Source organism: Stenella coeruleoalba (assembly GCF_951394435.1).
Source record: "Stenella coeruleoalba genome assembly, chromosome: 16".
Taxonomy (NCBI): Eukaryota; Metazoa; Chordata; class Mammalia; order Artiodactyla; family Delphinidae; genus Stenella; species Stenella coeruleoalba.
The window spans coordinates 49,642,563-49,656,479 of NC_137162.1; the positions used below are offsets into that span (position 1 = coordinate 49,642,563).

Sequence of the window (13,917 nt, forward strand, 5' to 3'; positions counted from 1 at the left end):
AGACAGAAGCATGTTGTGAGTCATTTGCTCAGTTCGGCTTTGGGCCATTGGTTTCCCTTCATGTCAGTGTCCTTCCAGAAAATGATTTAGGTCAAGCTGTAGCATAATTGCTGACTGGTTTATTCCAAGCTCTCAAGTATAAGCAGAAGAGTGATGGAAAATACAAGCCAAGTTAGGAGTTACTTAACCTGGCTAAGAGACGTCAGTCTTCCATGGAAAATATACCAATCTGCTGAAATTCTGGATCTGAATTTTGATTTGTTCCTTTTGGGAAAGGAAACCTCTACATGTGGGTGATATAATATCCCACCACCTTTTTTATAACTGAATTCCTAAACTTGGCTTGCTAAGGTTCTGCTTCCCTACCAAGCAGCGTAAATCAGAACTACACAGCACAGGGACCCATTACTTACTTGACATTGCCCTGTGTCCACATTTTCTTCTCCCTTTACTCCCTCCTGCAATATTTCGGGACAGAGAGTTGTGTTCTGAAGCTTCAGAAGAGGAGTCGTACTAAATCTACTTTGTGCCAAGGGCCTCTTCCATGTAAAAATACACTCTGTTCCACTCAGACTCCGAGGGACCGAAGAGGGATCGCTTAACCGCAAGTTTACTGCCGAGCAATCCCGCCACTAGGCTCCCTTCCCGTGGAAGAGGAATCTGCTACCATCCGTATGTGACAAGAGCAAGTGGCTAGGGGACTAAGTCACTGAATAAGGATTTATTCCTCCTTCAGAGATGAAAAAAGAAGCACATTTATGTCTTTGCCACACCTTCCCTGTTATCTCTTACCCTCATTTGTCCTCAGTAAAGTATATAGTTATCAACAAGCCTTTCAAATGCCATGCGACAAGGGTACACAAGAGTGACAGAAAAATAGCAAGAACTCCGCCCCTCCTCACACCCTCCAGTCTCCTGATGTATCTCCCTAGAGATCAGCACATTGTGGAGATATAGACACACAGGCTTAGGAACCAGGTAGCTGTGATCAGAGAGCTGAGCCTCACCTACCAGCCGTGTGACCCTGGGCAAGTCCTCTCTGAGTATCTATTTCCTCAAAGCGGTGACACTCATATCTGTTGGGGTTGTCGAGAGGTTCATGTGAAATACTGGATGTATTATAAGTGTCCAACAGATGAGAGGGCTCTTCCCCATTGCTCTGGGTTCCCGGAAGTCTATATCACCTTTTCCTGCCTCATGTTAAAGTATAACCACATTACTGTGGATCCCACAAAAGCAGACAAAAAGAGACATTTTTAAAAGGATGTATAACCATAGGAAACATACCTGGCATCCTTATACCTTACTGAGACCTAGAATAGGGTTGTCAGGTAAAATATGGGGTATCCAGTTAAATATGGTTTTAGTTTAAGTATTTCCAAACTTGTGTAGGATACACTCGTACTAAAAAATTATGTATTGTTTACCTGAATTTTAAATTTAATGGGCTGTCCTGTATTTTGATTCATTAATTCTGGCAGCTACTTGTGTCTCACGACTCTCAATTTGCCTTACCCGATTGAGCAATGTTAAGAGCTCAAGGGCACTAGTCAAATGACGTTGCCCTAATTTGGATCCCAAGCCCAGATGACTGTCCTGCCTAATCTTAACCATGTTTTAGGCAACATTGGAAAGATATTAACAAGCTTCAGGCAAATAGACACAAACATCTTTTTTATGCTATGGAGGTTTGCCAAAAGCAATACAATAGCAAAATGAAAACAGAGCAGGCAGAACCAGATACAACACGTGACTTCTTCGTTCAGAGGCAGCAATCTATAAGGGAAATTTAAGTTTTGCCATAAGAGTGTGGAGATATACTTTTATGATATGTAGATTTGCCAGGAGCAGTATAAAGGCAAGATGAGAACAGAGTGGATAGAATCCGTAGAACGCGTGTTAACTCTCCATTCAGGAGCATCGATCTCCAAAGAAATTTTAACTTTTTTTTGTTTTAACAATATTTCTTTGTGCTAACATAAGAAATAGGAGAGGAAAACTTTCCAAAGGACAGATAAGATTTGTCCAGATAGAAGATTCAGTGTGTCCTTCTAAATGCCTGATTTGTGGTTCTCCTTCTTTTAGAGGAAGGTGGTTCTTTGGAGAGGGGTACAGGCAAGTAGACTCTTAGAAGGATGTGCATTGGGAAAATCTGAGATCATAGGCTAGACCCCATAATCTAGATGTTTTGAGGCATTTCCAAGTTTGCTGTTCTCTTGTTTCAGCTGTCTATTGTTGTATACCAACCACACACCCCCTACACACACACACACACACTACTTACTTAAATAACCACCATTTATTATCTCTCACAATTCCACAGATCACGTGGGCTTAGCTAGGGTGCTTTTGCTCCTCATGCTTTTGGCTGGGACTGCTGTGGTAAACAAGCGGACCCTATGGGGTTTTCCCAGAATAGACCCCACCCCCATGTCATCTGCCTGCCTTTTGTCTGTAGAAAAACTTCAGTCAAAGAATAAATTTAATCAGAGAAGTGAGAAAATGCAGAAAGGAAAACAATCTAGCAAGGCAAAATAATAATAGTTTAGCCATTAAACAAAGTCAAGAAGCTTTCTTCCTCAAGGACTACAGATAATATTCTGAGCCACGTCCTTTGATCTGTTTGGCAGACACTGAAACCCCCACCAGGTGGAAGAAGTTAACTATATGCTGCCCACAGGCCAGAGACCCAAGACCAGTTGGAACCAGAAGGTTGATAACGTTGACTCCCAATTACCTCACCACCAACCAATCAGAAGAATGTTCACCAGCGGATCACGCACCCCACAATCCCCCTCCCTCACACTGTCTTTAAAAACCTTTCCCTGAAAGCCTTTGGGAGATTGGGCCTCTTAAGCAATAGCTGCGTGGACTCCTTGCTTGGTGCCCTGCAATAAACACTGCTCCTTCCTTCACTACAACATGCTGTTAGTAGACTGGCTTTACTGTGAGTACGGACAGTGGACCCAAGTTTGGTTCGGTAACACTACCACCTGTAGGCTTGGCGAGGCTGGAACAACCAAGATGACGCACTCAAACGGCTGATGTTTATTAGCACTGTTGGCTGGGAGCTTGCCAGGGGCTGTCACCTAGAGAGCTTGCTGGTCCTCTACCCAGACTCTCTAACTGCTTGAGCTTCTCACAGTGCAGCCACTGGGCTCCAAGAGAAAGTGTTCCTAGTGCACAAAAGCTGCACATCTCTTAAGGTCCGGACTTGCAAAATATGCAAGGTCACTTCCACCACACTCTATTGGTCAAAGCAGGTCCAAAGACAGCCCACATTCAAGTGGAGAGGAATAGGTTTCACCTCTAGATGCAGGAGGTGGCAAAAAATGACCACCACCTCTCATTACCCACAGTTCATCTTGTGGCCACAGATCATTTACATTCCTCCCACACGAAAATATACTCCCATACACCCCAGGAACCACAAAAGTCTTATTCAATTATAGTATCAAACTTAGGTTTGAAGTCCAGGATCTTGTCATTTAATCATGTTCAAGAGTGTATGAGAAACTTACCCTGATGTGTCATTCCTTGGGGGTAGGTCTTTTAGTATGGTTTCATCTCAATTTGATGACCTAGGAATTAAAGAGATACAATTTAACATGCAATGATGAAACAGGCGTAGAATAACTACTAGAGAAACTCACGTTCACAAAGGGAGGAAATATGAGGTATAAAACATCACTATTCCATAGAAATCTGAAATCTAGCTGGGCAAATGTCACAACTCCCCCTCCTTTGGGGGCAAGGGATGCATATTGATTAGGGCCTGGTTTTGCTCCCTCACACCTTAGCTTTGTTAGGTCTGGTTCTCCTGCAGTCTTAGCTTTGTTGTCTAGGCCCTTGGTTCTATCTGAATCATCTTTCCTGTATGTTTCCTGTATGTTTTCTTATATTCTATATTCTTTTTTTTTAATAAATTAATTTGTTTGTTTATTTATTTATTTTTGGCTGCATTGGTCTTCGTTGCTGCGTGCTGGCTTTCTCTAGTTGCGGGGAGGAGGGGCTAATCTTTGTTGCAGTGCACGGGCTTCCTACTGCGGTGGCTTCTTTTGTTGTGGAGCACGGGATCTAGGCGCACGGGTTTCAGTAGTTGTGGCACACAGGCTCAGTAGTTGTGCCTCGCGGACTCAAGAGCGTAGGCTCAGTAGTTGTGGCGCACGGGCTTAGTTGCTCTGCAACATGTGGAATCTTCCCGGACCAGGGATCGACCCTGTGTTCCCTGTATTGGCAGGCAGATTCTTAACCACTGTGCCACCAGGGAAGCCCCTTCTATATACTTTTTTTTTTAACATCTTTCTTGGAGTATAATTGCTTTACAATGGTGTGTTAGTTTCTGCTTTAAAGAAAGTGAATCAGTTATACATATACATATGTTCCCATATCCCTTCCCTCTTGGGTCTCCCTCCCGCCCACCCTCCCTATCGCACCCCTCTAGGTGGTCACAAAGCACCGAGCTGAACTCCCTGTGCTATGCGGCTGCTTCCCACTAGCTATCTACCTTACGTTTGGTAGTGTATATATGTCCATGCCACTCTCTCACTTTGTCACAGCTTACCCTTCCCCCTCCCTATATCCTCAAGTCCATTCTCTTAGTAGGTCTGTGTCTTTATTTCTGTCTTACCCCTAGGTTCCTCATGACATTTTTTTTCTTAAATTCCATATATATGTGTTGTCACACGGTATTTGTCTTTCTCTTTCTGACTTACTTCACTCTGTATGACAGACTCTAGATCCATCTACCTCATTACAAATAGCTCAATTTAGTTTCTTTTTATGACTGAGTAATATTCCACTGTACATTTGTGCCACATCTTCTTTATCCATTCATCCAATGATGGACACTTAGGTTGTTTCCATCTCCTGGTTGTTGTAAATAGAGCTGCAATGAACATTTTGATACATGACTGTTTTTGAATTATGGCTTTCTCAGGGTATATGCCCAGTAGTGGGATTGCTGGGTCATATGGTAGTTCTATTTGTAGTTTTTTAAAGAACCTCCAGACTGTTCTCCATAGTGGCTGTACCAATTCACATTCCCACCAGCAGTGCAAGAGTGTTCCCTTTTCTCCACACCCTCTCCAGCATTTATTGTTTCTAGATTTTTTGATGATGGCCATTCTGGCCGGTGTGAGATGATAACTCATTTTGATTTGCGTTTCTCTAATGATTAATGATATTGAGCATTCTTTCATGTGTTTGTTGGCAGTCTGTATATCTTCTTTGGAGAAATGTCTATTTAGGTCTTCTGCCCATTTTTGGATTGGGTTGTTTTTTTTGTTATTGAGCTGTATGAGCAGCTTGTAAATCTTGGAGATTAATCCTTTGTCAGTTGCTTCACTTGCAAATATTTTCTCCCACTCTGAGGGTTGTCTTTTGGTCTTGTTTATGGTTTCCTTTGCTGTGCAAAAGCTTTGAAGTTTCATGTGTTTGTATTTTTTACAGATCTTTTCCTGTAATTGATATCTAGTCTCATAGCGTTGTGGTCAGAAAGATACTTGATACAATTTCAATTTTCTTAAATTTACCAAGGCTTGATTTGTGACCCAAGATATGATCTATCCTGAAGAATGTTCCATGAGCACTTGAGAAGAAAGTGTATTCTGTTGTTTTTGGATGGAATGTCGTATAAATATCAATTAAGTCCATCTTGCTTAATGTATCATTTAAAGCTTGTGTTTCCTTATTTATTTTCATTTTGGATGATCTGTCCATTGGTGAAAGTGGGGTGTTAAAGTCCCCTACTATGAATGTGTTACTGTCGATTTCCCCTTTTATGGCTGTTAATATTTACCTTATGCATTGAGGTGCTCCTATATTACGTACATAAATATCTACAATTGTTATATCTTCTTTTTGGATCGATCCCTTGATCATTATGTAGTGTCCTTCTTTGTCTCTTCTAATAGTCTTTATTTTAAAGTCTATTTTGTCTGATATGAGAATTGCTATTCCAGCTTTCTTTTGGTTTCCATCTGCATGGAATATCTTTTTCCAGCCTCTCACTTTCAGTCTGTATATGTCTCTAGGTCGGAAGTGGGTCTCTTGTAGACAGCATATATACAGGTCTTGTTTTTGTGTCCATTCAGCCAATCTGTGTCTTTTCGTGGGAGCATTTAATCCATTTACATTTAGGGTAATTATCGATATGTATGTTCCTATTCCCATTTTCTTAATTGTTTTGGGTTTGTTATTATAGGCCTTTTCCTTCTCTTGTGTTTCTTGCCTAGAGAAGATCCTTTAGCATTTGTTGTAAAGCTGGTTTGGTGGTGCTGAACTCAGCTTTTGCTTGTCTGTAAAGGTTTTAATTTCTCCATCAAATCTGAATGAGATCCTTGCTGGGTAGAGTAATCTTGGTTGTAGGTTTTTCTCCTTCATCACTTCAAGTATGTCCTGACACTCCCTTCTGGCTTGAAGAGTTTCTGCTGAAAGATCAGCTGTTAACCTTATGGGGATTCCCTTGTGTGTTATTTGTCATTTTTCCCTTGCTGCTTTTAATATATTTTCTTTGTATTTAATTTTTGACAGGTTGATATGTGTCTTGGCATGTTTCTCCTTGGATTTATCCTGTATGGACTCTCTGGACTTGATTAACTATTTCCTTTCCCATATTAGGGAAGTTTTCAACTATAATCTCTTCAAATATTTTCTCAGTCCCTTTTTTTAATCTCTTCTTCTTCTGGAACCCCTATAATTCAAATGTTGGTGCATTTAATGTTGTCCCAGAGGTCTCTGAGACTGTCCTCAGTTCTTTTCATTCTTTTTTCTTTATTCTGCTCTGCAGTACATATTTCCACTATTTTATCTTCCAGGTCACTTATCCGTTCTTCTGCCTCAGTTATTCTGCTATTGATCCCTTCTAGAGTATTTTAAATTTCATGTATTGTGTTGTTCATCATTGCTTGTTTCATCTTTAGTTTTTCTAGGTCCTTGTTAAATGTTTCTTGCATTTTGTCTATTCTGTTTCCAAGATTTTGGATCCTCTTTACTACCATTATTCTGAATTCTTTTTCAGGTAGACTGCCTATTTCCTCTTCATTTGTTAGGTCTGGTGCATTTTTATCTTGCTCCTTCATCTGCGGTGTGTTTTTGTGTCTTCTCATTTTGCTTATCTTACTGTGCTTGGGGTCTCCTTTTTGCAGGCTGCAGGTTCGTAGCTTCCGTTGTTTTTGGTGTGTGTCCCCAGTGGCTAAAGTTGGTTCAGTGGGTTGTGTAGGCTTCCTGGTGGAGGGGACTAGTGCCTGTGTTCTGGTGGATGAGGCTGGATCTTGTCTTTCTGGTGGGCAGGTCCACGTCTGGTGGTGTGTTTTGGGGTGTCTGTGGACTTATTATGATTTTAGGCAGCCTGTCTACTATTAGGTGGGGTTGTGTTCCTGTTTTGCTAGTTGTTTGGCATAGGGTGTCCAGCACTGTAGCTTGCTGGTCGTTGAGTGAAGCTGGTTGTTGGTATTGAGATGGAGATCTCTGGGAGATTTTTGCCATTTGATATTATGTGGAGCTGGGAGGTCTCTTTGTGGACCAGTGTTCTGAAGTTGGCTCTCCCACCTCAGAGGCACAGCACTGACTCCTGGCTGCACCAAGAGCCTTTCAGCCACAGAGCTCAGAATAAAAGGGAGAAAAAGTAGAAAGAAAGAAAGAAGGAAAGAAAGAGAATTAAAAGAAAAATAAAATAAAGTAAGGTAAAATGAAATAAAGTTATTAAAATAAAAAAATAATTATTAAAAAAATGTTTTTTAAGTAAAAAAAAACAAACAAAAAAAAAACGGACGGATAGAACCCTAGGACAAATGGTGAAAGCAAAGCTATACAGACAAAATCTCACACAGAAGCATATACATACACACTCACAAAAAGAGGAAAAGGGGAAAAAATCATAACTCTTGCTCTCAAAGTCCACCTCCTCAATTTGGGATGATTCGTTGTCTATTCAGGTATTCCACAGATGCAGGGTACATCAAGTTGATTGTGGAGATTTAATCCGATGCTCCTGAGGCTGCTGGGTGAGATTTCCCTTTCTCTTTGTTCGCACAGCTCACAGGGGCTCAGCTTTGGATTTGGCCCCGCCTCTGCGTGTAGGTCGCCGGAGGGCATCTGTTCTTCGCTCAGACAGGACGGGGTCAAAGGAGCCGCTGATGCGGGGGCTCCGGCTCACTCAGGCCGGGGGGGAGGGAGAGGTATGGAGTGTGGGGCGAGCCTGCGGCGGCAGAGGCTGCCATGACGTTGCACCAGCCTGAGGCGTGCCGTGCATTCTCCCGGGGAAGTTGTCCCTGGATCCCGGGACCCTGGCAGTGGCGGGCTGGACAGGCCCCCCGGAAGGGAGGTGTGGATAGTGACCTGTGCTCGCACACAGGCTCCTTGGTGGCGGCAGCAGCAGCCTTAGCGTCTCATGCCCATCTCTGGGGTCCGCGCTTTTAGCCGCGGCTCGCGCCCGTCTCTGGAGCTCCTTTAAGCGGCGCTCTTAATCCCCTCTCCTCACACACCAGGAAACAAAGAGGGAAGAAAAAGTCTCTTGCCTCTTTGGCAGGTCTTTTCCCCGTACTCCCTCCCGGCTAGCCGTGGTGCACTAACCCCTTCAGGCTGTGTTTATGCCGCCCACCCCAGTCCTCTCCCGGCGCTCCGACCCGAAGCCCGAGCCTCAGCTCCCAGCCCCCACCCGCCCCGGCGGGTGAGCAGACAAGCCTCTCGGGCTGGTGAGTGCCGGTCGGCACCGATCCTCTGTGCGGGAATCTCTCCGCTTTGCCCTCCGCACCCCTGTTGCTGTGCTCTCCTCCGTGGCCCCGAAGCTTCCCCCCTCCGCCACCCGCAGTCTCCGCCCTCGAAGGGGCTTCTAGTGTTGTAAACCTTTCCTCCTTCACAGCTTCCTCCCACTGGTGCAGGTCCCGGCCCTATTCTTTTGTCTCTGTTTATTCTTTTTTCTTTTGCCCTACCCAGGGACGTGGGGTTTTTCTTGCCTTTTGGGAGGTCTGAGGTCTTCTGCCAGCGTTCAGTAGGTGTTCTGTAGGAGTTGTTCCACGTGTAGATGTATTTCTGATGTATCTGTGGGGAGGAAGATGATCTCCGCGTCTCACTCTTCCGCCATCTTCCGGGATTCCCCGGCCTTTAATGTTTAACGCGATGTTTTAACTAGGATAAGAAACACCTGCCTGAGTTAGCCAGCGCTGCCTAATCAGCCGCTCCTTTAAACCCCTCCCGTCTGGGCGAAGAACAGACACCAGAGGATGACCTACATACAGAGATGCGGCCAAATCCAAAGCTGAACACCAGGAGTATTTTGAATAAGATGCAATCCTACATTTGGAAGCAAAAATAATTGTTTCAATATATTCAGTTCTTCCTTCTTCCTTTCCTCCTCCACACCTGCTAGTATTGGAGGGTCTTCTGCAGAGGCGGGGGGTGGCTGTGGCTCACTGCAGGGACAAGGACACTGGCAGCAGAAGTTCTGGGAAGTAATCCTTGGCATGAGCCCTCCCAGAGTCCGCCATTAGCCCCACCAAAGAGTCTCCCTTCTATATTCTTGATGCTCTGACATTTGCGGCCTTCATCCGAAACAGAATGCCCCTCCCAAGGCTAGCTAATTCCTAGAGATAGGCAACACCTCCCTTTATAGTACACCTTTGATATCAATCAATCCAGAGCTCACACCTCCAACCATTTCCTTTATTAAACTCTCACACACTAAGCCAATGATTCCTCTGTCCTAAATCACCCCAGGGGAAAGACACTTGAAAACTGGGAATTACCCCTATAACCTAGCGCCCACCTGAGATTATTCAAACTATCAAACCCTTTAAACCTAGCATATTCTACCCTGCCTCACCCATTCCTTCCTACAAAAACCCTTAATTGGTTTTTTGTCTCTGGATCATACACGCCCCTCTCTGCCTCCTGACCTTCCCTGGCCCTTCCCCATAAGGCCCTGCATGGCATGCCTTCAGCTTTTAGGGATCGGTGAGTGTAAACTTCTTCCCTCATGACAGTCATTTCTGTGTCTGCTGTCGTACCATATTTGATTAAAACAAACCCTGGGAACATTTTAATACATCTTCTTTTACATAAGAAATAATTCATGTTTACAGTACAATAGCTTTCTCAGGCTGCTTCCTGTCTAAAGAAGATTGCGAGCATGGAATCTTCCTCATTTTCTACAATCAGGGTTCAACCATGAAGGAGATCCACTAAAAGCACAGTGGAATAGGGGATTTGTTACAGTAATTAGAATTTCCACAGTTTGTGGAAGGAGCTGGGTCAGTCAAGGTCTAGAAGGAAAAGGTACAAGATCGTAGGAAAGTCACAAACTCGGTGTCCTGGAGAAATGGAGCAGGCGGACAAGCAGAAGCTGGCTGAGAAAACACCAAAGTGGATGGGGAAGAGGGTCTGGAAAGACATCTACGGAAAGCTGCTGTTTTTGTGTGACTACTGCCTTTGGGGGCCTGCAAACAACTTTCTGATAATGGCCAAGGACCACTATTGGTTAGCAGAGCCAGCATCTGGAAGATCAGGACACACAGCAGATGAGCACAAGGGTCAGCTGAAAGCCATCGGGCACGATGCATTTGACCTTCATCAAATCTTTGCCACACCTGCCTTTACTTCAAACATTCAGTTTCAGTTTTTCTCTCCTTTGCTGAGGACAGTGCTTCCCACTTCCTACGGCAGGAGACTGTGTCTCCCTTCCCTAACTCTTTGTGGACAGACTTGATTCACAGTGTCTGAAGCACTTGCACTCTCCCAGCATTATCCAACCCCCCTTTGCCTTCTGGTCCAAGAGAGAAAATTTAATTGATGGGACTGTAATGCAGTTAAATCTTGACCTCACTTGAGCTCATTCCTCCCTCTCTCCCTCCCTTTCATCTTGCCTTCCTGCCTTCTATCCTTTCCTTATGCAAGTTCTATGCATCGAGTACCTATGATGTACCTAACACTGTGCTAGGTGCTGGGGCAGGTCACCATCTGAGTAACTGAGTAAAGGTACAGCTTCATTTATCTGTGCCTGCCTACCTTATTTATTCATCTAACAGTTGTAATTTGAGATAACATTTGCAGGACTTTGTGCTGGGGTCAGGGAGGCACCCAGCTCATTCTCTGGCAGAGGACAGGAGACACTTACTAATAGGTAAGGTAGATATTGAAAAGGCCAGAGGGGAGTTGAAGACAAACTACTGGAAGGTTGAAAAGATACACTAAAGTCAGATTACGAGAGTCTTTTAATGTTTGTCTAAGGACTCGGCCTTTTTCTGTGCCTAATGGGAAATCATTAAAGACCTCTGAGCTGGAGAAGGCTATAGTGAGAGCTGAGCTTTAGGTAAGTGTATCAGGTAATGCTGCAGAAGGATGAGGAGATGAAGATGACTAGAGTTAGGCTTATCAGTTGGGGGCTGAGGAAAGGTGAGCTATTACTGATTTATTAAATGAATCTCCTTGGAGCTGGAGCCTCGGTGGTATGCATCATCCCGGGATGACTGCAGGTATCTCTGAGTTTTCACCACTGTGGACATGGGAGGTACTGGGCAAGGGTTGTGCCATCCTGTGGCTGGTGGGGGTGTCGAGATTGTAGGGCCAGGGTTTAAGGCATTCTGGAAGACAGGGTATTTGCAGGACTCAGGACACCATGCCACACAAGTTCACTTCATCCCACAAGCACAGTAAACTGTTCTCTTGGCCATGTCCCCTCTGACAAGTGAAACTTCTCTTGCTACCAGATCAATAGTCACTGAGCTAAAGAATTGTTAGAGATAATTTTTAACTCAGTGGAGCATAGTTCCTATATATCGTATTTATTTTTACATCCATGTATTCACAAATATCAGTTAAGTGTGGGCTGTGGCACCGTGATATATAGAACATTAATGGTGGTAGAGATGCGAGTGTGCCTGTTCTTTCCCTTATCAAATGATGGTGATGGCAGTACTTTCTTTTCTTTCCTTTTTAAAATAAGTAAATAATGTCATAACTTGGCAAAATAAAATATCAGCAACCTTATGTTAATACCCTACCTCCCCTGCTGGTCCGTGACTCCAGGGTAGAAATCATTGCTTCATGACAGAGGCTGCACATTGTTTTTATCCTGTTCAAATGATTATTATGGACTTATAAAGGCAATGATGATATTCCTATCAAGTTTCTGCATGACAAGAATAGGAAAGGGGTCTAATATGTAGATATCTAATATGCTGAATCATGATCCAAAACTTTCCAAAAAAATTGCCAGTGCCTTCAGGAGACAGATTATGGAAGTAGCTGGTGACACACGGCAGCGTGGTTCAGACCACAGCTGCACACTGGGTCTAGAGCTGGCCGGCCTACTCTAAGAGCAATACTGACAGGGGGAGTCAAGGAAAGACTCGCCAGGATGTAGAAGCCATCGTTTCAGAACAGGAAACAATTGGAAGAGAGTCGTTTCTTCTTTTTTTGTTTTTCAGCCATGCTGAGAGGCTTACGGGAGCTTAGTTCCTGACTAGGGATTGAACCCTTGCCCCCAGCAGTGAAAGCACAGAGTCTTAATCACTGGACCGCCAGGGAAGTCCCAGGAAGACAGTTGTTTCATAAAAGAAGAGATGGCTTGAGGCAAAATGGAGAGAGTAGCCTAAGAATGCTCGTAAAAAAAAAAAAAAAAAGTTATACAGTTGTATTATAAAGAATTTTGAACTTTTTATGTGTCCCACCAGGAGGCAGAACTAGGGAGAGTGGATGGAAACTACAAGAAACGCTGTTGCTAACAAACGTAGTAAGGTAGATAGCTAGTGGGAAGCAGCCGCATGGCACAGGGATATTGGCTCGGTGCTTTGTGACAGCCTGGAGGGGTGGGATAGGGAGGGTGGGAGGGAGGGAGACGCAAGAGGGAGGACATATGGGAACATGTGTTTATGTATGACTGATTCACTTTGTTATAAAGCAGAAACTAACACACCATTGTGAAGCAATTATACCCCAATAAAGATGTTAAAAAAAAAAAAAGGACTTGGAACAGCATAGGGAAAAAAAAAGTATGGCCATTCCCAAGGGCAAAGGAAGGTTAAAAAAGGAACAATAGGTGTATCCACATATGTGGGTGTAAATAAAATCTAGAACATCCCCCCCCCCCCCAAAAAAAAGAAATGCTGTTGGTCTCCTATCAGAAAAAAAAAAAAAAATCCCTCCAATATTAGCATTTACCCCGCAGGGGATATATCATTGCCTTGTCTATGATCTCATTCAATTTATAGCTCTGCGATGTCCAGACCTCATCTTGGAGCTTTGGGTGGATCCCCAAACAAGTAGCCAGTACGGTGCCTGCTCCTAGTAGGAGATGGATAATTGTGCAATGAACTGAATTAAGTGGATTCACTGCTTTGGTGTTGATTTGTGTCCAGTATGGCAGTTTTTCATACAATTCTTTTCGTCCTCACTCATCATAGTTAATCCACAGATAAGGACTGCCCAGCACACGAACGTTTTAACTTGTATTCCCTGTGGTATATAACTTCTTGAGGCTAAAACAGTGCACTTCCTCAGTTTCTCCATATGTACAAAAGAAATCCCCAGGAGTCCATAAGCCTAAATGATACGCACTTGGAGATACATAAAGATAGGATATCTTGTGATACTACTCTTTCTGCCACTTGTTGACATTGATTGACGATGATTGAAACTCAATGGAGCCAGGTAGAAATAGCAGGGAGGAAGGACATAAGGCTGCCTGTGGGGGTCAGGAAAGGTTTCACAGAGGAGGTGATATTTCTGCTGAATTTGCTAGGTCAGCGGTCCCCAACCTCTTTGGCACCAGGGACCGGTTTCGTGGAAGACAATTTTTCCATGGACTGGGGGGCTGCGGGGGAGGTGGGATGGTTTTGTGATGATTCAATCGCATTACATTTATTGTGCACTTTATTTCTATTATTATTACATTGTATATAATGTAATAATTACACAACT

General features: G+C 43.8%; 1 long non-coding RNA gene across 7 annotated transcripts in view; it reads right to left on the reverse strand.

Moving 5' to 3' along the window:
• The window catches only part of LOC307175353, a 638,943-nt gene that overhangs the window by 39,046 nt on the left and 585,980 nt on the right, over nt 1-13,917 (reverse strand). For 6 of the 7 annotated variants that reach the window (XR_013824319.1, XR_013824320.1, XR_013824321.1 and 3 more), the window contains 2 exons: nt 8,958-9,129; nt 3,522-3,581 (listed from right to left, as the gene is read on the reverse strand). This is a non-coding gene — a long non-coding RNA (uncharacterized lncRNA). The remainder of the gene's footprint in view (nt 1-3,521; nt 3,582-8,957; nt 9,130-13,917) is intronic. The other variant, XR_013824324.1, reaches the window with a different exon arrangement.